Here is a 24,945-nt window from a genome sequence, read left to right on the forward strand (position 1 = left end):
GCCTTGGCCTTGGCCTATTCTTCAGAAAGCTGCCACTGCTACATAGGGTGATGCAGCTTAGGGTAGGCATTGCATATGTCCTTCTCCCTGACAAACAACTCATAGTGCTTACTAGAGCCTCTTTAGAGCAGTGGTATTTGGCCAAAGGGTTCATTATCTGTGAGATTGATGCATGTCACTTCCAGAAGCTCCCCAACAAGCTTATTAAGGAACCTGGCTGGGGCCTGAGTGGAGAGCAGTCAAGAGCTTTTCCATGAAGTTAGTTTCTGGCAGCTTCTTCCCCAGGGCTTTCTGAAACTCCTGTCCATTTCTGATTCTATGGAGAATGGGGTGAAGTCAACCTCGTAGGCGTGGTCTTCCGGGCCATCTGGATGGTAAGTGACCTTGTAACTGCCTGTAATGTGCTTTATCGTCTCTGAGATCATCTTCATGATTTCCATGAGCTCCTCATAGACTGTGTGGACCATGTAGAGCTCACAGGGGGTGAACTCAGGATCATGAGTCAAATCAATTCCTTCATCACGGAACTGGCACCCAATTTCACAAACCTGACAAGTGCCACCAAGAACGAGCATCTTCTGGTGGAATTCTGGAACAAATCTCATATATAAATTCAGGTCCAGCTCATGTGGTAGGTGATAAAAGATATGGCCACAGCTCCCTCTAGGATGATGCTCATCATGGGAGATCCAATCTCTAGGAATCCTGACTCATCCAAGAAACTTATACATGTGATGATCTTAGAGCAGATGATTAATTTCTGCCTCACTAAGTCATTCAGGATCAAGTCCAAGTATCTCTGACAATATTGTGTTTCTTTGTCTTTGAGGCCAAAGTGAAGATGAGGTAACATATGCAAGCAAGGAGACAGCAGTGTGGCCTTATAGGGAATGATGTTCAGCTCACCCTTCTTGGTTTTCCCAGGACTCCTCTGAACTCCAATTATGTCTCCTAATGCAGTTTGTTATTGATATGAATAAATTTATTTTCTGATTTGTAATTCCTGGAATTGTCCATGACTTGCAACTTGACTCCCTCTCCTCCAAAGTCATAGGAGATGAACTTTTCCCCCAAAAGCTCTTTAGTATGGATCCCACCTGCTACCATGTGGTCCCCAGGCTGCAGATGGCTGTATTCTTGAATGAAGCGAATTAGTAACACACCTACATGGAGCTTGTGTGGTGTGGGTGTTCCCCATTGACCTTTAGTTGGCGGACTGCTTGGCTGCAGAAATCATTGGTTTTGGTTTGGGTCCAGGCTCTCCTCCTCGGCACCCACATCATTGTTAGTGGTGTGGCTGGTGGCAGCAGCACTGGCCTGGCTTAGTTCTTTCTCACTGAGCTCCTGCTTGGCCTTCTTCTCTGCTTCTTTCTTCTCAGCTTCCAGATGCCAGAAGTGCCAGCTGTGTGCTTCTGTTTGGCTCAGTTTTGCTTAGTTTCAGCTTGCCAACGTTCACATTCACCTCTGCCCCCTGCCCCACAGCCATCTCTCCAGAGGGCCTGACCTGAAAGGGCACCGAAGTTTTCTTACAGTTTTTGTTTTTCCTGGAGTCCTTTTTTTGTACCTCCCTTATTTGATAGAAGAGGGGGCATTTCAGCATTTTACTATATCCTCAATTATTATCAGTGTTAATCACACCTTTAATTCCATTGAGACTTCCCTCCTGGTCCTTTGTGGCCTCTTACTCCAGCCTGGACTGAGGTTTTCTAGATCTGCTGTAAATAACATCCTGAAAATCCCCATCATTGTTTGAGTTGGTTGAATTAACTGTTTCTTGACTCTTGTCTTCCTTTTTCTTTTTAAAAAAATATATTTTATTGATTTTTTACAGAGAGGAAGGGAGAGGGATAGAGAGCTAGAAACATCGATGAGAGAGAAACATCGATCAGCTGCCTTCTGCACACCTCCTACTGGGGATGTGCCCGCAACCAAGGTACATGCCCTTGACTGGAATCGAACCTGGGACCCTTCAGTCCGCAGGCTGATGCTCTATCCACCGAGCCAACCCGGCTAGGGCTTCTTTTTTATTCCAATTGTGCTTGATCACCTCCTCTAGTGACTAAGGCAAGTTGCTTGTAAATGACATTTTGAAAAAATGCTTTCATGCTTTAATCTTCTCTCATTATTGACCAGGTAGAGAGTTTTAGAATGAAAATCACTTTCTTTAATGTCTTTAAACCACTCCACCTTTTGTTGTCTAGCATCCAGCATAATTCTTTTTAAAAAATATATATATTTTTTATTGATTTCAGAGAGGAAGAGAGAGGTAGAAACATCAGTGATGAGATGGAATCATTGATTGGCTGCTTCCTGCACATTGGACAAGCCTGCAACCCAGGCATGTACCCCTGACCAGAATCAAACCTGGGACCCTTCCGTTCACAGGCCAGTGCTCTATTCACTGAGCCAAACCGGGTAGGGCCCAGCATAATTCTTTATAAGTCTGATGACATTCTGTGATTCTCCTTTCTTCACAGGTGAACTATGGTATCTCTCTGAAAGCTTTGGGGATTTTTTTTTTAAGTGTTGGGTGATTTTATGTAGTTGTATCCAGGTGAAGGTATTTTTAAAATTCATTGTGCTGAACATTGTACCTAGTTTTCAGTTCCAGGAATTTCTCTTCTCTTCGTGATATATTTTTTCTTATCTCTTTCATTTCCCCTGTGATTCCGATTAATAGGGTAATGGCTTTCTTGGATCGCTCTTCTAATGTCTCATTTTAAAAATTTTACGTATTTCTATCTCTTTGACTCATTCTACATTTTGAGAGATTTTCTCAACTTTAATTCTCAATCCTTCAGTTGAATGTCTAGCTTCAGTAATCACTCTTTTTGTCTCTGAGAGCTCTTTGTTCTTCTCTGATTGCCTCATTCTATAGACCATCTGTGGCCACCACGGAGGTGCACCCCTCAGACCTCCCTTCAAGAACCTGCTGGGAGGAGTGCGGGTAACTGACAGACGCAACATTGAATCAGGGCAATATTCAGCCCCAGCCCTCTCTCACTGGAGGCTCCCAGGCAGTGACAGAGCACGATGGGCTGATAGAGCCCGGTCATTCTGCCAGTTGTGATACCCCAGTGGGCTGGCTGAGACTTTCTCAGACTTCACTGCAGTCTGAAGTGCTTATTTCCACCTTCTTTCCTTCCTCCTCTCCTTTCGAAGCTGCCAGACCTGCATCACAGACTGAAGACTCTCTCTGCCTTTTCCTGTTCCCACTGCCCTTTATCTTTCATAGGCATTCCCTCCCCACATCTCCTATACTTCTGACTTTATCTTGGCCTTTGCTTCCCGGCTAGAAATGACAGAGCATTTCATCTTTGCTTTATGAATTCACTCTTTTCTCATACCTCTCTAACATATTTTAATTATTTGCATAACGCCTAACATCTAACCGATGACATTTAGCTGTTGTAGTTTCTAGTAGACTCAAGTCACATTGCAGTAAACTGAAATTAACTAGAAAAAAAGGATATCAACACATCAAGAAAAAGCATCAGGAAAGGGGTCTAGGCCATACCCCAGCCTGTGTCCAGAGAAGGCAGGATTTTTAATAATTGTAAGAGATGAAATAATATTGAACTAGCAATGAAAGCATGATTCTGTTCCATCTGTTACTGCATAAAGTTTTCAGATGTTCTGGCTAGATGTACAACTACCTCATTTAAATAATCCGTGGCAGGCATTATGCAATGCTGGCACTTTCAGTGATCCTAGTGCTTGCCCACGTCTTGTCTTGCCACTGGATTTTAGGGTCGCTGAGGTCAGGGACCATGTCTTCTCTTCAGTGCCTGGTAGGACTGACAATGATAATAGCTGCTGTTTCATGTCTGGTAACTGTGTACCAGGTAAGGTGGTAAACACTTTATCTCCACTGTTTCCTTTAATCCAAGCAAACGATCCCATTTTACAAATGGAAACATGAAATCTCAGAGAGGTTATGTGAGTGGCCCAAGTTCCCACCGTTAGGAGGAGACTCACATCTGCCTACATCTGCCTGCCTCAGGATCTGTGCTCTCAGTCACATCCACATCCAGCCTCTGCCTGTGCCTGACACATAGAGGACAGCAATAGCTTGAGCAACATGTACCAATGGCTAAGAAAAACCTATGAGTGCCATGTCATATGTATTCTACAGACTTGTGATGGGGAAGGAGTGGATATGCAGGTCTAATATGCAGCTGCATTTATATCGAAACAATCTTTCTGGAAGGGAGCACAGTGTTTATCAATATCAAATCTTATTTCATTTGAAGTTTCCTGACCCTGTGGAGCTCTAATAATAAGCTGCTTTATAATCTTTGAAAAACAAGTGCTGATTAGGAGGCAAAAGCGAGTCTTTTGATTTCCCCCTATAGGGCCTCTGAGGGGAAGGGAGGCACTGCGTTAACAGCAAGCTTGCTCTGTTATAGAAAACCATCTATCAGAGATTCTTCTCTCAGGCCCCTGGAGAAGTGATTAAACCAACCACTGACCTCTCCTGCAGCAGCTCAGGAGTCCATTTTCTTTCTATGAGGGAAAATTTTTCGGGAAAAGAAAATGTCATTGATCTACAATCAGGAGAAATAAGTTTATACAAACAATATACACAGGAGATTTGGCGACATCTCCTGTGATCTCTTTCCCCCACTATTCAGAAACATGAACTTTTATAACAACAAATATCATCCTTTTTGTTCTTGGAATTCCTTTGCGCATCGCGCATAGGTCATCAGGAATTTCTTGTCATAACAACTACCACTTAACCTTCAGCAGTCTATTAGAAGGTTAGGATTTACCCAGGATTTGAATATGTGACTCCTCTTCCTCTTTTTGGGACAGTGTAATCATTTGGAGGCAAAATTCCATTAGTTTTTCCCCCTAATCTTTTCTTCCACCAGCCTGTAATGCCGTAACACACATATTCACTCACCTCCCTAACTCATCCCTTTGGAAGTCACCAGAGATTAGCAGTCATAACTTCAGAACATACAGCGGTGATCCCAATCTTTAGAACTGAGCTGTGACGTGGACCAGGAACTCATATGCAAAGGATGTTTGCAAATTAAAGCTGGCTAGTACCCGGTGCCTTTCAGCTGATGGCCGATCTAAGGGTCTGTGGACAACTTGTAAACTAAGACTCTCTTGCCCGGCCACTGTGGCTCAGTGGTACAGACGGGTATGAGGAAAATTTTTTTTTTTTAGTTTTTATTGAATTTATTTGGGTGACTTCGGCTAACAAAATTAAATAGGTTTCAAGTGTACCATTCCATAATATGTCATCTGTATATTGTATTGTGTCTTCCATCCAAACTCAAATCTCCTCTGTCACCATTTATCCCCCTTTTACCTTCTTCTGGTTCCCCTCACTCCCCTTCCCTCTGGTATGTGGTATACTGTTGTCTGTGTCTATGAGTTTTTGGTTTTTTCCTTTCATCTCTTTTTCACCCAGCCACCAACTCCCCTCCCCTCTGACAGCGGGCAGTATGTACTCAGCATCTATGGATTTATTTTTATTTTGTTTATTCGTTTATTTTGTTCATTAGATTCCACATATGGTACTTATCTTTCTTTGACTGTTTCTTTAACTTAAACATAATGTTCACCACGTCTATCCATGCTGTTGCAAAAGGTAAGATTTCCTTCTTTTTTACAACTGAGTAGTAGTCCATTGTGTACACATCACGGTTCCTTGTTGCTTCACATAAGTCCCACTCCTGGCTTTAGAATCGTAGCTGCAGCCCCGCCTCTTACCTTCAGGACTAATGTGTATATTTGTTTACCATTTGAACTTTGTATTTAAACTTGGGTGTGAATTCCACCTTAGCTTTGTCTCCAGGAAACCACCCCAGACAAAACACACTTGGCTGTCACCACCAGTACACCAACTCTGACTATTTATCCCCTAAGTTGGGGGACGGATTGGCCAGTAGGAAGTTAAGATAATGCACATTTTATGCAGAAGATATATTTATTGGCATGGTAAAAGAGTTGGCATCTGGACATGATTTCCAATTAAAGAAGTATAGAATTTATAAAAGAGCCATTTGACTTTCTAATGTGACATGAAAAGTATGGTTTCTTGTAAAAGCATTTTACAAGAAAAACAGAATGGCACACCTCCAGGCTGATGTAAAGACAATTCCATCAACAACTGCTAGGGCTGCTCCGTGCAGCATTCCAGGATTACTTGACTTGGAAAAAGAAATGATAAGAAATATTTATCTGAAAGGAAGGATGAGCAAGACACACAGCAATGATGCTTGGGGTTTTAAGGAAAAGAGGGCGATGTAGGTGCTTTTCCAGCTGAAGGGCTCCACTGGACGTGACAGCCAGAAGGAACTTGTCCTGATGGTCGGTCCTATCTAGACCTTGGAATTCTGTGCGTTCTCTGCATTGCCAGGAGGTAGGGGAGATGAACCATTACTGTGTTTTGTATTAACTGTCCACAGGCAGGATTTGTGCACCAGCATGCGCTAAACATTTGAAATGATTTTCTTTACACTGACATAGGAGAGAGAAAAGAAAAGGTAAAACAAAAAGTTCATATTTCTGCTGGCTTGGAAACATCTATAGTCTATTTCCAGCCACTAGCATGGAAGTGTCTACCTTTGTATTCTTCAGTACCATTTTTATGCTTATATAACTTTCTAGAGAATGCTCCACTTTAAGCTGGTAATGTAATTTTCTTTTTCTGTAGATATTTTCCCCCTTGGTATATATATGTAAACCCAAGCATTATGAAAGCTAAAATGTATGTTTTTACTTCTCCTCTATTCCCTCCTTCTTCATGGTTTATAGAGAAAAGTAGCAGAAAGTTGCTTAATACAGGGAATCATGATCAAAAGAATGCAAAGTCACATAAATTCAGTTTTGATACTCAGCTGGTAATAGTAGTAATGATTAATCAACAGTTCTAGAGCGCTCTATAAATGATCCTGTATGACACTTACATGTGCACTAACTAGTTGATTTTGCTTTATAAGGGTCCTCCATAAAAAGGGAATAACATAAAAAGTCACAAAAGAAGAAAAAAGAAAATATCAAGTATGTACTACGTACCAACCTTGTGCTAGGTGCATTATACACCTTAACTCTTTTATTCTCCTCAAGACTATAAGAGAGGCACCACTGACCCAAAGATGATGATGTAGTGATGATGATGATGATGGTGGTGGTGGTGGTAATGATGGCTACAATTATCAAGACTTTTATGTGTGCCAGGAATGTACTAACTTCACTCTACCTTCATTCATTCAAAATTCATTTATTGAGTGAGTGCCCACACTGTGTGCCAGGCACTGTTCTAGGCACATCAATATACAAAACACACAAAAACTAGGGCTCTTGGAAAAGATTTGCTGGTGAGATTAGCATAGGAAACTCCCAGGCAATGCACATATACAGAGGGAACAAGAGAGAATATGTTAAAAGGGGATACATTCTTTGGAAAAATAATAGATCAGAGTATAATGAATCAGGATTGTGATTCAGATTGCAATTTTAAATCAGATAGTGGTAGGCCTTACTGAGAAGGTGGCACTTGAAGCAGTAAAAGAGGTTGGCCGCATGGGTATCTTGGAGAAGACAGCTCAATGCAGAGGGAACAGCCAATGGAAAGGACCTCAGGCAGGTGGAACATGAAGAGTTCAAGTAAAGGCCCACATGACTGGGCAGAGGAGAGCAGTATATGGGGGCCAGATCCGGTAGGGTCTTGTAGGCCAATGGAAGGAGCTTGACTTTTACTCTGAATTAAATGATAAATCATTGGCGAGATTTGAGCAGATGCATGACATGGTCTAACATATACTTTTAAAGATTCACTCATGGTGGTTGTGTTGAGAATAATACTCCAGCTTGCAATGGTTCTCTGAGTTTCCTAGACTTTGAATTTTACAAATGAGAACATGGGGCAGAAAAATCAAGTAATGGTTAAGTGAGTGGCAGAGCCATGAATCAAACCCAAGCCAGGCATTGCCTGACTTCCAAGCCTGGACTCATTTATGACTGCCTTGAAAGAAGAGCATCTAGGTTCACATCAGTTCAAGTTCATGATTACTGACATACAGATTTCAAAGACAGAGAAGCAGCATGTTCTTTTGGCTTGGTATTGGAAGGCACAATAAACAGTCATGGATTAATTTAGCCAATGATTACTGAGTTCCTATGTTTGAGTCACCATATGAAGGATTGATGTACAAACCACCCCTTAGGTAGCTTACAGCCTAAAAGGGAAGAGATGGGCATTAAATATGTGCAAAAAAGTGTTCTAGGCATCATTGTAAAGGGGTCTATAAGCTGAAGGGGCCCAGTGGGGGCGGTCAGTTCTAAGGTTGGAGGGGTAGGCTGTGGTGTGGCCCGTTGCAGTTGGCCAAGTCCTTTCTCACATCTAATGTTTTATATTGTCTAGTTGTTCACGGGCACCGAGTTTCCTTCAAATGGCTTTTTTTTTCCTCTTGAGGTACTTCCAGGAAAAAAGCAAAGATTTCCTCTTCTAAAGCTTCCACTCTCTGGGCCTTGCCACTGACTTTAGTTTTACAATTTCAGTCTATTGAATTCTTCTGTCTGGGATGCATTGCAGAAACCCAGAAAACAGAAGGGAACAGAAGGCTATCTGTGTTTTTGATGTCAGTGAACTCTGTTGTGAGTGTGTGTGTGTGTGTGTGTGCATGCACGCGCATCTCAGATTCCTGCCAAGGCTGTGCTCCCCATCCAGGGGCCTCCCTCCACCCTCCCGTATTTTGTTGAAGAAGCTTAATCAGTATTGTGTCACCGTGTTGGAGGTGGTGCCTCTGTTGGATGAAGCAGTCACGTTGCCTTTCCGGTTTTCTCCATGTGAACTCTTGACTCTCTGCTCCTTTTCCATCCTGCTGCCTTGGCTGTCTGGTCCCTTGGCCTGATCCTCCCGAGGCCCCCAGCCGTCAGCGGTGGGATTGTGAAATGGAAACAGGATGGCCAGTGGGCACCTGGCCTGCGCTGCGTTAGAATTTCCGATTCTGCAATGTGCTAAACTTAAAATATGTGACACTGAGAAATTCATGTACCTGCTCGTCTGTAACTCAGACAGAGAGTGCCGGCTTCATAGGGTCATATTAAATAAGGTAACCCATGGGATGAGCTTGCCTCATAACGAGTGCTCGATGAATGTAGCTAGTCATAGGGTTATTGGAGGGACATGATCTTCTCACATGTGAATTTGCGGCTGTCCTGAGCACAGGGTCATGGCCTGGGCCAACAATAACAGCCGCGAGTCCCTTTGAGGAGGAAGGCCAGAGGGCCGGCCACTCATTTTGCTTGTCTCCCTGCTGGGAGGGTGGGGACAGAGGCTGGGGAATCACAAGCCCCCTGCTGAGATTTCACCCCAGTGGCTTCCAGGCAGTAGCTTCACCCCAGGAATTACGGAAATATTTGTGTTCCCCAAATCTTGCTTTGGGCACCATCCCAAGGGAGCTCAGTGTTTAGAGTGCTGTGCGCTCAGCAGTCCGGCGTCAGACATTATGAGGCAGGAGAAACGGCAGCAGACAGGAGCCTTCCTCGGAGTGTTTCTAGGGAGGTAATGAGGACGTCATTGTCAAATCACCCATAAATATTGAATGTGCCCTTCCTCCAGGGCAGTTTGGTGGGGCCTTGGAGTCAGCTTAGTGTCTGCTTGCTCCCCGCTCCCCTCTGTGCTCACAGTGAGACACTGGGAGAGGCCTCAGCCCTAGATGTTGGAGACGGCTGCTTTCTGAAGGAGTTGAACATGACTCACGAGCTTGAGGATGGAGCAGCATCCACACTCCTCAGCAGAACCCGTACACTACACATAGGAAGCGCTTCCCTGTTTCCTGGGACACATGCGGAGTGGTGGCGCCCAGAGGTGGGGTGGGGGCCTGCAGGGGGGCTTCCTTGGAGCGCACATCCACTCCACAGACATGCATGGACCGTCCCTTCATGCAGGCCCTGCAGGTCGGGAGCTCCTGGCCTGGAGCCCGGGGTGGGAAGGAGGGCAAAGTATGAGACAGCTAAGAGAGTCCAGGACATGGGATGCACGCAGTGAGGGAAAATAAAGTGTTCAGGGAGCATGGGGCCCGGCAGTTGATCCTGACCGAATTTCAAAGGCCTAAAATCCCCATTTATAGGAATGTAGCCTGGTGAGATCTGGAAAACAAACAGATGCCCTGATGACTTACCAGTGGTCCTCAACCTTCTGGCCCTTTAAATACAGTTCCTCATGTTGTGACCCAACCATAAAATTATTTTCGTTGCTGCTTCATAACTGTCATGTTGCTACTGTTATGAATCGTCATGTAAATATCTGATATGCAGGATGGTCTTAGGCGACCCCTGTGAAAGGGTCATTCAACCCCCAAAGGGGTCGCGACCCACAGGCTGAGAACCGCTGACTTAAACATTGCTGAATTGCAAACTCCTGCAAGGGCAAGGACTAAGCCTCTTTGACTGTCTTGGTCTGTCTGCCGTCACCTCTCTGCCTTCCAGGATAAGCGTCACCCATCTTCACAGGTGATTCAGGCTAAGTTAATTCAACCCCGGCCTTTAATCTGTCTGTCCAGAACGTTGGCATTTGGCCACCTATCCTCCAGGAGGCGGGCCGTCTTAGAAAGGTGCTTTGTGTTTGCAGAAAGGAAGATGTTTTGCACATATGAGGTTTTATCATTTGCGGGTTGTGACTCAATAAGGACATCATTCCCCTTGGGGAAGCAAAGCAGGCCCAGGACACAGGAGCTGGGCGACCGTGTTCAAGCATGTCAGAATAGGCCAGAGGGTCACCGTCAGAAGTCACCCTGGAGCAGGCCTGGCGCTGGAATACACACTTCGAATCGGGTCGCTGGAGCAATCTTCTCTTCAGACGCAGATAAAATCAGACCCTCTGGGGTCATGCGTCCCATTCCGGGAGCTTCGCTGAGAAGGGCTTTGGACAGGCTTCAGAGGAGAGCTGTCAGGATGATTGAAAGTCTGGAAGATTATACCTCCGAGAGCAGGTTAAAGGACACAGGTCTGGCACCAACTAGCTGTGCATTTTAGACGAGTCACTTCTACTCTTAGGAGCCCTGTTCCCTCTCCTGTGAAATGAGGACAGTGGCCTGGCTGACACTCGGGTCCTCCCAGGCCTCCCAGCATTTCTGTAATCCAGCAGGAGAGGAACTTTGTCACTGGTTTTAATTACATGCCTATCTGTTACTCATCTGTCTTCCTTACAGGAGACAGAATAAGGGAATGAAGGCTGGCGATGGAGGCATTTTGCTGAAGCAAAAGCAATGCCATACAGGGCTTTCCCCTAACGGACAGGAGAGTTCGGAACGATAAATGGAACTTACCTGGAAAGTTTTTGTTGAAGACACTCAGTTCTCATGTCTTCAGAAGTCATAGCAGACTCTCCCGCCTGGAGCCCTTGCCCCACCCATGCAGACAGGAGAGTCTCTTGATTCCTCCATGTGGTCAGGTGAGATGGGAGTGATATGTTTCATCTCCCAAAGTGATGCCGGGAATTTGCACCCATGTGCACTGACTACAGGTCACTGCAGGGCATGAACTCCATGTATAAAGGGCGGGGTGCACCTCCAGAAAAGCTTAGCCCTTGCTTTCACAGTGCTTCCAGAGTCAGGGGCTGCCTGCCAGCTGCTGTTGGCATGTCTCCATGAAGTCTCAAAAAGTGACTTGTCCCTGGAGGTAGCACCCTCAGGGTTCTACCCCCAACCTCTTCATCCTCTACCTCCTCTCTGGAGGAGCCAAACCTTTTGAGCAAGAGTAGGTGAAAGTGGAGCATCTGGGAAAGAGTTTGAAAAACAGAACTCTAGAGCCTATAGCTCCCGTTCTTCCCTGCCTGGGTGGGAGTGAGTGAGCACGGGGTTGTGTTGCATGGAGTGTGGGAGCCAGGATCACGGCCATGCTGGCAGGGACTAACACCTAAGGCCCCCGTGTCCACCTTCCAGTAGTGCTCTTCTTGGTCAGGCCTGCTTCTCAACTTGGGCTTCACTTTGCAATCAGCTGGGCAGTGTTTTTGAAAATACTGATGCCCAGGTTTCATCTGAGATGAATGAAATCAGGATCTCTGGGGTTTCAGGAGGAATTTCCTTATGCTGTAAACTGTACTTTGAACCACTATATGATTCCAGTGGCAAAGGAACCTAAAACACACAAAACATCAGAAGAATCACGAAGGAATAGAAACCCAGCTTACATCCCCATGTCCCTGGCATACATAACCCTCCTTAAAAACCCTCTTCTTTGGAGCTGCTCTGCTTGTTCGTGCCTGTGCTATGCATGCGATGGACATATCACCTTTGATGATCTGATGTACTGAAGAACATCTGCCCTCAATGAGTCAGCAAAAAACAAAACAAAACAAAACTTGGTTGTAGGTCTTGTTCTTTAAATCTTCACCTGAGGATATGTTTTACTGATCTGAGAGAGCGGGATCGGGGGAGAGAGAAACATCGATGTATGAAAGAAACATCAGTGGGTTGCCTCCCTTATGTGCCTTCACCGGGGATTGAACCCACAACCTGGGTATGTGCCCTAACGAGGAATTGAACCAGCAACCTTTTGGTGCACGGGATGACGTTCCAACCAACTGAGCCACACTGGCCAGGGCTAGGCCAGTTTTGACATCCGCTTACTCTATTGCTGTTTGTCCCAACCACGGTGATTTTGTCATAGCGCCTGACAGTAGGAGCCTGACAGTTAGTAGGATCTCAGTATGATTTCAATAACTAATGGGCAATCCTCCGTCTTGCCCCTGAACATTTCAGCCCACTAAGTGCTTAGAGAGTATTTGGGTAATTTATTCAGAACTTAGAAGAGCGGCAGCACTAAATCAGTATTTCATATCCATGGGGGCTCCTGGCTGTAATACAGGTTTATAGAATTTTATTTTCCATCTACAGTTTTCCTGCCCTACCTCGTCTACAAGACAAGCAAAGGGCTCGCATTTGTGTTACGGCTGCGGGATGTTTTCACCTTGTCTGTATATGCACCATTAAATAGTTCAAGATCAACTGCAGAGGAGATAAACAGCAATCTTTTTCACTGTTCAGAGCTGGGTTCTTTGATTCCACTTACTCCTGGGTTTTCACTGTTGTTATTTACTATTCCTTTGCAGCTCTGTAGGTGCTGGATGATGGATGGGGCAGAGTGCAATCTGTCAGAGCGAGGCGCAGGCATACAGATGGCGAAACCTATTACTCCAATCATCAGTACCCACTTAGAACTCCCGTTTCTCAGCTCTGTTCATCTTTGTTCAAGCTTCTGTTTGTACCCGAAAGGCTTCATTCTCAACCGCCCTCTTCACCTCGTCATTTCCAGATCACTCCTCAAGGCACCTGGGGTCCCGATAATATCTGCTGTTCTTCCCCATGACCACACCTACCCCTGCATCTGCACTCCTTGAGGACAGAAATCATACTTATTCTTGTCTGAATTCACAGCACTTAGCAGATTATAAATGCTTGAGAAGTTTTTGATCAGTATATTCATTCGACATACAATTGTCTGGCCATCATCCGAAAGTATGTTCTGAGAAAAAACATTTTCCCCCCAGCCCCTAAAGGAAGAACCAAGTCACTGTGCTTCCCTACTACGTTCCCAGGCTGGAATGGCGGTTCCTCTTTGACCCCCTTCCTGCAGTGAGTCCTCTCTTCCTTCTGACGGCCTTGTAGGAGTTCTCAACTCTCCACGCATTCCCTAGCATCCTAACTAGGCCTTTCCCCGCCCCTTCCTCTTACAACACAGGGTTGGCCTCCTCACTTGTCTCCCTGTTGGTAGTCTCTCTCACCTCCAACCAATTTTGCAGTCAGCTTCCACACTAATCTTTATAAAGAGGAAGGCTTGTTTCTGCCTTGAGCTTGCTCAAGAACCCATCATGGCTCCCTATTAGTGTTTATTTTTTCCTAAAATGCTTCTTTTAGTCATTATCAAACTACTTATCCTAAACCTGTTCCCTCCTCTACTCTTGCTCCACCCACCCAAGACAGATTGTCAACTATTCAGTGGGTTCACTGCAGTTCAGTGGTTGTTTCCCTGCCCATCCCATCAACATGCCCACAACAGTAACTGTAACCCTTATTTCATTCCAGCACACGTGAGAACACTTAATGAGTATATACCACGTGCTAGCCTTGGGGTGTGGGAGAGCTGGTGGAACTCAAAGGGAATAAACTGTAAGTAGATAATCGCAATATCACATAGACTGTAGATAACGTTATAATAGTTGAAGAAACTTTTAAATGTATTTTGATCTATGGTTTATGGAAGGACTCATTGAATCAGGGCCTTGATACAGGATTTTTAAAGGGAGAGGGTAGACCTTGCAGGGTATTGGGGGTTGAGGGGAAGGGTGGAGTAAAGTGGGAAGAGCAGCAAATTGCATGGAATTTGAAGGCACAGGATGTTCTAGGGAACAGTCCGTTATACACAGTATAGTTGGAGCATAAGGCATTGGGAAAAGGGAGGGTGTCGCAGCGAATATGGAAGGGCAGAAAGTTCATTGGCACCAGGTTGTGTAGCCTCAAGGATTTGGACTTTTTGTGTAAGAAAAAAAGAAGCCATTGAAAGTTTTTGAGCAAAGTTCTGATTGCAAATTTTTCAGGCCTTTGTGGCATAATTCCCTTAAGGGCGTTGAGAAGTGAAAAATCGGCCTAAGGCAACCAATTTCCTTTTTTGCGTGAAATGCCAGACTTGAAAGAAATATGTCAAATAAAACTGAAAACTGTCGAACATCTCAGACAGCCAGGAGTTTGCTCTCTGATGTGTGGGATTTTGCTAAATGTATAATATTTGCATGTTTCCAGCGTTGTCATAGAAGCAAGTGGCATGTTTTTGAGAACGCAGATCTCTGGTGTTTCCTGGCTAGTACAGGATGTGCTTGTATTGGCGGAATTGGGTGCCTGGAGCCCTAACCGGGTGCACATGTACCTTCCAGAGTTGAGATGATGGGATGGTTCTTTCACCCCTTAGCAAGAGTGCCCACTGAAGTCAAAGTCAATCAGGCAGGCTGAAATCAAAAGCAATCCCTTCTCACCAACAGTTGCATTTGCATTTATTTATTCAGAATTGATATTTTACTGGAAGTGGCGACTTGCAGTCATTTTCTTTGGATCATTAAAATGTGTTCAATATGAGCCATAAACAAAGGCAGCCATGCCCAGATATCAACCAGAACAACTCGATGAGTGACAATTGCATCGCACTTCTCCCACAGCATTGCACAGGGGCTCGGCTGACTACCATTACTGAAGACAGTCTTGGCAGGAGGGTATTAGACAGGTGTTTCTTTGTGGTTTTCACCCCAAGACAAACTCGAGGGGGAAAGGATGCTGCCGTATAGCTACCGTCGCTCGAAAGCATTTCAACACTTCAGTTAAATTGATGGGCGAGTAATGCTATAATAGTGCTAAAATCTTTTCAGATTTACTTTGGCTATGGTTTTTGGAAGTATTCATGGAATCAGGGCCTTGATACAGAACACAGAATTTTGACAGGAAGAAGTAGGGCCCTGGTGGAGTAGAGTAATATTGCTGAAAGGAGCAAATTGCATGGGGTTTGAAAGTGTAGCATGAAATAAGCAATCATATATATTGTCGAGAAAATGTATTGCGATTACTTGGTTTTTAAGCACGAGCACTTTAAACTTTAAGGAACTGGTCTTACCTGTGTCCCAGGGATTATATTTTGAGAGCCACTTCTCAGATAATTAATAAATTGAAACAGAATTGAGGGGCTCTAATGCGGCAAGGAGAGGTGAAGGAAAGGGTGAGGGGTGGCCCACACATGCTTTGGAAAACGCCAGCCCAAAGAGCCTGGGCGCACAGTTCTTCTGGGAGGGAGCGATCTGGATGATCAGATTCTTGGCTGAAAATGCTTTACCTTAGAGTCCCCTCAAGTTCAAACCTGACCCATGGCACCCACATGCTCTTTCTCTGCAGTCACCGAACCCTTCACTATTGGGCACATAGTAGGTGCTTAAACATTGTTTGTGGAGCAGATCTTCATAGATACGACAACTTCCCGAATGTAAGTCAATCTGAACCGGAATGAAGAGATCCCCGTGCCTGCATAGGGTGCCCATCCTGTTTCCAAAAGGGCCAAACACTAAATGCTGACAGGCATTCTCTCCTTGTTGATTTGTTCCTAGTTAGCCATTTTTTGAATGTTAGTTAAACAAACTAAACATCCTGTGTTTCTGATAAAGCTGAATCGATTGCAAAGGTAAAATAAGAACTTCCTTTCCCCAAGGCTGTGTCCAATTCTCCCAAATGGAACTAGAAAACACTATTATTAGTTTTAGCGATGCTAAATTTGTACAATAGCAATCTCTTCTCCTTGGGGATTCACGCATAATCCCCACCATTTATTGAGCATGTATTGTGCTCTGGATTTTGGCACTTACGTGATTGGGTAATCCTATGAGAAAGGTACTAGAAACTGAGGGTCAGAGAAATTAATTATGGTCAGGGTCAGCCACACCTAATAAGGGACAGAGCAGAAACTGGAGCTCAGGGCAGAATGACTCGAAAGCCCATTTTCCCACTGCTCTGTATCCCAACACGAAACTGAGTTGGGTTGAAAATAAGCTCATGGCTGAAGAAGTATCTCTCACAGGGTTAGATTGCTTGGTGCCTCTCAGGGTATTTCAGCTTAACACCCTGAGGTCAGTTAGCTTGTGTCTCTGATCTGTGGACATCTGGTTAATTCCAGTCACATGCGGGCATTTGCACTCCAATTATAATGTCAGCTCTAAATCTGTTGGTATGTCACAAAGGCACAAGTTAAAATCCAGCAAAGAACTGGAGCTGCCACTGTTCCCAAGCAGAAACATCCTTGGAAGCTTATCTGAACAGAAGGCCCATCTGAAACCTTGGAGGTTTGCCCGGCCCTGGTTTCCTGTCTAACTGAAAGCAGAGAGGCCCAGACACGGAGCCAAGAGGTTCACACTTGTGGGATCAGCAACCTAAATTTGAAGATTTGGACCAGGGCGGCCAAATGCAGCCTGCAGCCAGGGCCCTGCCGGCGTCACTGCTCCGCTGGGCCCCACAGTACAAGGAAAATCTTGCGAGAAGATAAATGTTATAAATGAAATAACAATGCAAATAGACTAACTAACTGCCCCCCCCCCCCAGGGGCGGAGAAGAGGAGACAGACCCCCTGCATTACTTTTATAGATTATTCTGCTATCTCTGGCACCAGAAAGGACCCTTTGCTCTCTGTGATAATGCTGGTTGCTAACACGGACTAAGCACTTGCCATGTTTGCGATACTGTTGTAAGCACCTTACACATGTTTTCAGTGGTGAGCGATTGCCCTAGGGGTGGCTGAGAGGCTAGCACACAGCTTCAGGGTTCCCATGGAGGGCGTCATTTAGGCAGATTCTTTGCTAAAAAGGACCCGCCTCCATTTTTAGAGCTGCATCGCCTCACCTGGTTGCACTATTTTCTATACCCCAGCAGGAGATCACCTTGAATCAAGATGCATTGTTGTCACAGGGTCATGGCCATGGCTGCAGGAGTAACCCACCACCTATTTGGGAGTAGGGCCCCTGATTCATCTAAGACCCTTCTGTAGATATTCCGCCACCTCCCAGTGAGGCTTCCTGCTCTAGCTACACTTACACCCCACAATCAAACCATATCTCTCCTCCTGAGAACTCTCCCCTTGCTTAGAGGAGACAGGGCATCTGTGGGGAGAAAGAGAAGCCGTGTCTTCATGTGTTGCTTTCTTAGGAGGGAGGAAGGTTTGCTAGATACCCCACAGAGACTTCACATTTCATTGGTCAAATATTTTTTCTTTTTCTTTTAGAGAAAGGGGAAGGGAGAGGGAGGGAGGGAGGGAGGAAGGGAGGGGGGAAAGAAGGAAAGAAGGAAGGAAGGAAGGAAGGAAGGAAGGAAGGAAGGAAGGAAGGAAGGAAAAGAGAGAGAGAGAGAGAGAGAGAGAGAGAGAGAGAGAGAGAGAGAAGAGAAACATCAATGTGAGAGAGAAACATCAGTTGCCTCCTGTATGCACCCCAACTGAGAATCAAACCTGCAACCTGGGTGTGTGCCCCAATTCAGAATTGAACTCAGGTGTACAGGATGACGCTCCAACCAACTGAGCCACACTGGACAGAGCCAGAATTTTTTTATTTACACATTTCTAAACCCAACCTTCACAGGAGTGCGACTGCCAGGATTATTGTAGCCTCCCTGGGATCTGCCCCCAGAGCAGGGATGTGGTGGACTCCCCAGAATCATATGAACAGAGGTAGATGCCTGAATAAATGGAGGCGAGGCAGAGAGAGCTGGGGACTTCACAGTGGGTAACAGCCAGCAGTGTCCTCTACAGGCCTCCATACTTCAGGGTGTAACTGTCCTTCCCACCTCTGCCCCAGGCGAAGCCTGACTTTCCTTCAATTATCACCTCACCAGGGCTGGGTCCTGCTGTTCTCCAGGGAAAATAATTGATCCCTTCTTGGGTCCCCATGCCACTCTGTTCTATTATAGCACTTATACCTATTCTCTCTCTCTCTCTCTCTCTCTCTCTCTCTTATATATATATATATATATATATATATATATATATATATATATATATATATATAAAACAAATGTATTTTCCGACTGTGAGTTCTCTGATCATAGAGGCCACACATTATTCAATTTTATATTTCCAGCACCTAGCATGATTCCTGGAATAAAGTAGGTGCTCAGTAAACATGGAATTATTTCTGAATTTTTTATGAAAGTCTATTTCATCATTACCTGGAGTGGGGGGTGGTGCAGGTTTGGTTTAAAAAGTGGGAGACAAAGGAGGTTGACTGTTGTTGGTTTGTTTTATTACCCTTAATATTTAAGCTGCCTGATTAAAAAAAGGGGGGGGGATGTAAGGGCTCCAGGTGCTGGGTGTAATGTGCTTGATGTCACGGTTCCTGTACTTCCCATAGCTCACAGGACAGGAAGGGATGCGTGCGATGATGACCTCATCTGTCTGTGCTCTAGTTCAAAGACGGACAGATTTCCCAACTTGCCCAAGGCTCTGGCAGGGAAAGCTCAGGCCCCACACTCAGGTCATTCTCGTGCAGCCATAACCAGCTGGGTTTTCAGCAACTTGGATGGAGCCATCTGTCTCCCCAGCCCACATACAAATATGCACAGGAAGGGTGCAAATGAGCAGATCTGTGGCTTCCAGGGGACCCAGCTGGGCTGTGCCCTCCCTGTGGGGACCCGGGAAAGGTAAATCCAGGGCTGGAAGGCAGAGGGCCAGCAGGAAGGCCGAGGAGCTGAGCAAACCCCGCCTCTGCCGTCCCTTTCCTGCCTTTGCTGAGAATAAAGCCCATCTGGCTCCCCGGCCACGTGGGCACTGCTTCTGTGAGTGACACCGCGGAGCATACTGAGTGCCCGGAAAATTACCAGCGGCCTCACACAGTCCCCCACCCCCCACCCCCGGGCACCAGGAACTGCCACATAGGAGCTCCCTTCTCTGGCGCTCCTGGGTCCCGGCTGCCTGGTCAGCTCTCGCCTTCTCACATAAAGAGCCTGGTGAGCCCAGGTGGTTGGGAACAGAGGGGCTTTCTGTGTCCTGGACTTAGAGAAGAGAGCCCCTTGGCTTTTCCCGCAGATTCCCCGCTCCCTGGCTGTAGCTTCTCCTTCCCTCCCGCGCCACATCACAGACGGGGTTTAGAGCCGCCCTGGCTCTCCAGCGAAGACGGAAGACAGTGGATTCCACATGAAAAACAGAATAAAATGAGGGTGCGATTCGCCAGCCACCCAGGTACAGATGGCTTTTGGCAGCCCAGAACCCGGCGGTGATTTAGAAGGGTCTGTCCGGGAGTCGTTACAGCTAATGGTCACAGAGTTACGGACTCATTGGCAGGCAGAGCGCCAGCTCCCGTCCCCAGGGAGTTTCAGGGGGATTAATAAACAAAGTGGCAGGCATGTAAGGCAGCTGATTCTCTCTAAAGACATGATTTCATTCATTCTTTATTCCTCGCTCCCGGATCCAATGCCTATTATCCGCCTCTTGGAAGGCATCTGTCCAGCGCGGCTCTGGGTCAGGGGAAATGATTGTGTTTCTTGTGTTTCTTGTGGCAACACAAACACTTTCACCGGGAGACGATGCATATTTCACGACTCCTGAGTCATCCGGGGAAGAGGCATTTCATCCCAGTCATCTTGACTCAGGAGCACGCAGCATTAAACCAGAATTCTGCATAGGACCCATGATGCAGTCTCAACAGCGACAGCAAGGATGGCATCGCCACCCTCTATGTATAGCCAAGCCTGTGCGCAGCAGGGAGCCAGAGCAGTATCTTAATTGACATCATCCACAGAATCGGGGAATCTGTTCATCAGAGCTGGTGCTGCGGAAAAAGGGAAAGGCAGGAACTTCCTCTCCCAGGTTCTTATTCTTTGATTTTTGTGCTAAGGTCTCTCTGATGATCCCTGAGAAGCAGGGAGTGTCTCAGGGAGTATACTGCTCTTTGGCATACACTCCTGCAGGCTCTCTCTGCCGCACAAACCCTGCTGGTCGGGTGTAGAGGGAGTCAGCTGTGTGTCTGCTAAAACTCACTCCATCACCAGTGATCTGTGCCCAGCTTTGCCTCTCCTTGCTGCTTGGGAATTTCTATTTCCTCTAAGCCTGTGGTACTTTACACAGCCCAGAGAAGTACAGGTTAATGAAAAAACCAAGAGCTTGACTTTATCAATGAAGAGGAAAATGCATTCTTTTTTATTTTCTTTTTCTTTTTTTGTAAATATGTTTTATTGATCTTCTACAGAGAGGGAGGGAGAGGGATAGAAAGCTAGAAACATCGATGAGAGAGAAACACCGATCAGCTGCCTCCTGCACGCCCCGCACTGGGGATGTGCCAGCAACCAAGGTACATGCCCTTGACCGGAATCGAACCCAGGACCCTTGAGTCCGCAGGCCGACGCTCTATCCACGGAGCCAAAATGGTTCTGGCAGAAAATGCATTCTTTACAAAAGCAAGAACTAAGTGAATGAATACCTGTGTGAGAAAAGGAGAGTTTTTCTGAGCTGTTTCAGAGTGATGATTTAATGACCATGCTACTCCCTGAAGATATTCTTATTTTGCTCTTTAGTGCTATTTCCTGCTTAAGAAAATCTCATGGAAATAATTCGTCGCATTGACTTGCTCCCATGCAAACTTGTCAGGCAAGACTTCTCAGGAATAATACTCCATAGCAGGGATTGGCAAACCCTTTCTGCAGAGGACCAGAGAGTAAATAGTGGGCCATGTGGACTCTGTCTCAACCTTTCAACTCTGTCCTTGTAACACGAAAGCAGCCATAGCCAATACATAAGCAAATGAGTATGTCTGTCTATGTTTCTTTTTAAAAATACATATATTTTTATTGATTTCAGAGAGGAAGAGAGCAGGAGAGAGAGAGAAACATCAATGATGAGAGAGACTCATTGTTCGCTGCCTCCTGCTCGCCCCACACTGGGGATCAAGCCCACAACCTGGGCATGTGCCCTGACTGGGAATCAAACCATGACCTCTCCTGGTTCATACTAGTACATCAGTGCTCAACCACTGAGACACACCGGCTGGGGCTGTCTGTGTTTCAATAAAACTTTATTTAAAAACAGGCCATAGAGCAGACTTGGCTCACAGGTTATATTTGCCGACCTCTGCTTTGTACTAAAGTCCTAATAAGTTTTCTCCTTTGGCTAAATACTGAGTGGGAGCTTACGAACCCAAGCCATTCTGAAGGGATGATGTGATCCCCACATGAGATGGTAACCCCACAAAAACTGGGCTTCTTGCTTCTGCTTTCTAGCAATAATAATAACTCACAATTTAACAGCTTTTTAACCTCCCAGACATCGTTCAGAAGCTAATATAAATCCTCTCTAAGAAGGAACATGTGATTAATCCTGGGTTTCAAATTGCTCCTACAAATGATTTCCCAAACACAAGGACCTAGCATAGAGTCAAGAAAATTAGGTAACAATCAAACAAAGTACCACAATGTCAACTAAAGCCCATTTGCAAATATGTTAGCTATTAGAATGATCAGATACAGTTATAGAGCAAAAGTGTTTACTATTCTTAAAGGGGAAAAAATAGCAGGCTTGATAGCAAACAGCAACAACAACAAAAAAACACACACACACAAAAACTCCCAACCCAAACCCACCACATTTAAATATGACAGCATATTTTTTTCTTTATAGAACCAGTAGAATTTCTAAAAAGGGAAAATGAAACAAGCAAAAATTAAAAACTGAATAGAAGTTTTTAATAGCAGATTAGACACCAAAAGACTGAATTAGATATTAGTAGCCCCATTTTGGAGGAGAAGTACCCAGTGTTCCATAATTAGGAGGTGCCCCCTGAGTAAGTTTATTTCTTTGGACCTAAAGTCCTACATACTTTTCAGAACGTGGCCAACTTTGTGGGAATGTGTGTTTATATTGCTACGGGAGAAAAGAAAACGTGTCCTTCTTCTCTTCCCCACATTAAACTGATCATTTTCAATCCAGCTTTGGAGCCACATTTGGCCCCCTAATGACAAACTCCCCACCAGGTCAGCAGGACATAGATGCTTCTGTCCTACCTGGAAATGTTGGTCTTATGACCAAATTCTCTTGACCTGCCACAGTGGAATTTAAGTTCTTACCTTTCGTTTCAGTTTGTTCTAGATAATGAAATGAAAAAAGAATAGCCTGATCAAAGGGCCCTGGTGTTTAATAACCAAGCATGAACAAAGTTGAGAACAGAAAATAAAACTGTGAAGGAAGTCTTCATAAAAATATTTCTTCAGCCCTAACCGGTTTGGGTCAGCGGGGAGAGCGTCGGCCTGCAGACTGAAGGGTCCCAGGTTCGATCCCAGTCAGGGGCATGTACCTTGGTTGCGGGCACATCCCCAGTGGGAGGTGTACAGGAGGCAGCTGGTCGATGTTTCTTTCTCATCGATGCTTCTAGCTCTCTATCCTTTCCCTTCCTCTCTGTAAAAAATTCAATGAAATATATTTTTAAAAATATGTATTTCTTCATCTAAAACTATTTAAAAGTCTGTACATGAGAACAATGTTAGTTCCACTAGTAGTCCCCCTGCTCAGGGAGAGGGCTATGTGATCATGCTCCTCCCACAGCCCTGGACACTGCCCTCAGCCTGGTGTTCTTTGAAGTTCCCATGTTCCCCTCACCCCTTTGGTAACTAACTTCACTGTGACGAGCTCTGCCCAGATGTCTTCACAAGGACCCCAAGGATTTACCCAACTCAATCCAGTTTATTTTGGCTTCCTATAATATAGTCCAATTGGCGTCACCATCCTAATTTTGTGTTATGGTTTTCATAAATTTTAATCCTCTCTATATTTTAATCCGCACAAGACGACCAATATACATTGGATTTATCATCTATTCTTTCAATTTCTCTTCATTCCTTCTTGGATTTCTGGGATAACATTCTCCTGGTCTGAAGATTCCCTTTAGTATTTCTCTTAGTGCAGGTCTCCTGGTGATAATTCTCTGTTTTCGTCTAGAAAAATGTTTATTTCACTTTCACATTTGAAGGACACTTTCACTGGATAAACAGTTTCAAGTTGGCATTTTTGTTCTTTTCTTTTGGCATTGTATTGCCTTCTGGCTTTTATTTCTCTTTCCAGAAAATGCTGCTAGTCTGACTGAAGCTCCTTTTAAGGTAATGTGTCTATTTTTTTCTGGATGCGTTTCAGATTTGGGTTTGTAGTAATTTTACAAACATGAGCCTAATTGTGGTTTCTTTTGAAATTTGCAGCAGTTCTTTGATATTTTTCACCAGTTTTGGAATAAATATCTCAGCTATTATCTTTTCAAATATTTCTTCTGCACTATTATCTCTCTCCACTGCTTCTGTGGCTCCAATTAAATGTATGTTGGATCTTTCCCCCATATCCCATGTATCTTTTACGTGACTCTCTGCATTCTTCATCCTTTGGCTTTCTGTACTTCATTCTGACCTATCATCCAGTTAACACTTCCTCTTTTTTATGTCCAATATGTAGTTAAATGCTCTATTGAGATCCTGCATTCTTCTATTGTGGAAGTTCCATTTCATACTTTTATAGACTTCAATGCTCTGGTGAAATTTTCCCTTTTGATGTTTGTTTCTCTTGAACATATTAATCAGATTTAAAAAATCAATTTCTCACAATCCTAATATCGAGGTCAACTATGGGTCAGTTTCCGTTGCCAATTCTTGTTTTTAATTCTGTTTTTTGATATGTCTAGTAATGTCTTATTGAATACACAACATTGCTTATGAAAAATTATAGATGTTCAGGATGACAGATATTTTTCCAGAGGGAATTTATCTTATCCTCTAACAAACAGCTGAAAGAAAACAAAAACTGGGCTGATTCAGGCAACTTTAATCTTTGTAAGGCTTTGTACAGCTCTAGCGTATCAACTGAGAGCCTCCTTGGCAGATTCTGAGCCCCAGTTCAGTCTCTTCACCCTCTTGACTGCCCCCACATACCTTTTTCTTGTTATCTGCTTGGCTTTTTAGCCTCTCGTCCACATTCCTTAAGAACGTAACAAATGCCTCTAGTTGAAAACCAGAGTATTCTCTACACCCCTCTTCTCCCAGACATCTCGGCTCAAGTCCTGTCTCCCTAGCGTCAATCCTGAACTCCAGTTTGTTCTCCCTGTTTGTGTGAGGCTGCTCAAAGCTCTCCTGGATTCTCTGCCTCTTAGCCTCCACCTTCTGCCCAATTCTCAGCCTTTTCATTCATGCCCCAAATTGGCAAATTTCCCGAATGAAATTTCCACAGAGAATATTGGAGTCATCTTAATGAGATTCTTGCCTTCTGGGATTTGACTCCTCAAGTTTCGATATTTTGGCTGCTCTTTGATGTCTTATAAACATGTGTACTTTGTGTTTTATGTGTATGGATTTTCTAGGTACTTTTAATAGGAGACTTGTTCTGCTATGAGGTCCTCCATTATAACCAGAAGTAGGCCAAGCTTCCTATAATAGAAACATAAAA

The 24,945-nt window shown here is 44.8% G+C and overlaps 1 pseudogene across 1 annotated transcript; it reads right to left on the bottom strand.

Annotated features, from left to right (window-relative positions):
• Positions 1-204: 204 nt before the first annotated feature.
• On the bottom strand, positions 205-11,344 carry LOC308534723 (lysine--tRNA ligase-like; annotated as a pseudogene). The gene is made up of 3 exons: positions 11,295-11,344; positions 3,989-4,047; positions 205-1,379 (listed from the first exon to the last, which is right to left on the bottom strand). The product of its transcript is annotated as a lysine--tRNA ligase-like (transcript).
• Positions 11,345-24,945: the final 13,601 nt, after the last annotated feature.

Source organism: Myotis nattereri, assembly GCF_964212035.1.
Source record: "Myotis nattereri genome assembly, chromosome: 18".
NCBI lineage: Eukaryota > Metazoa > Chordata > Mammalia > Chiroptera > Vespertilionidae > Myotis > Myotis nattereri.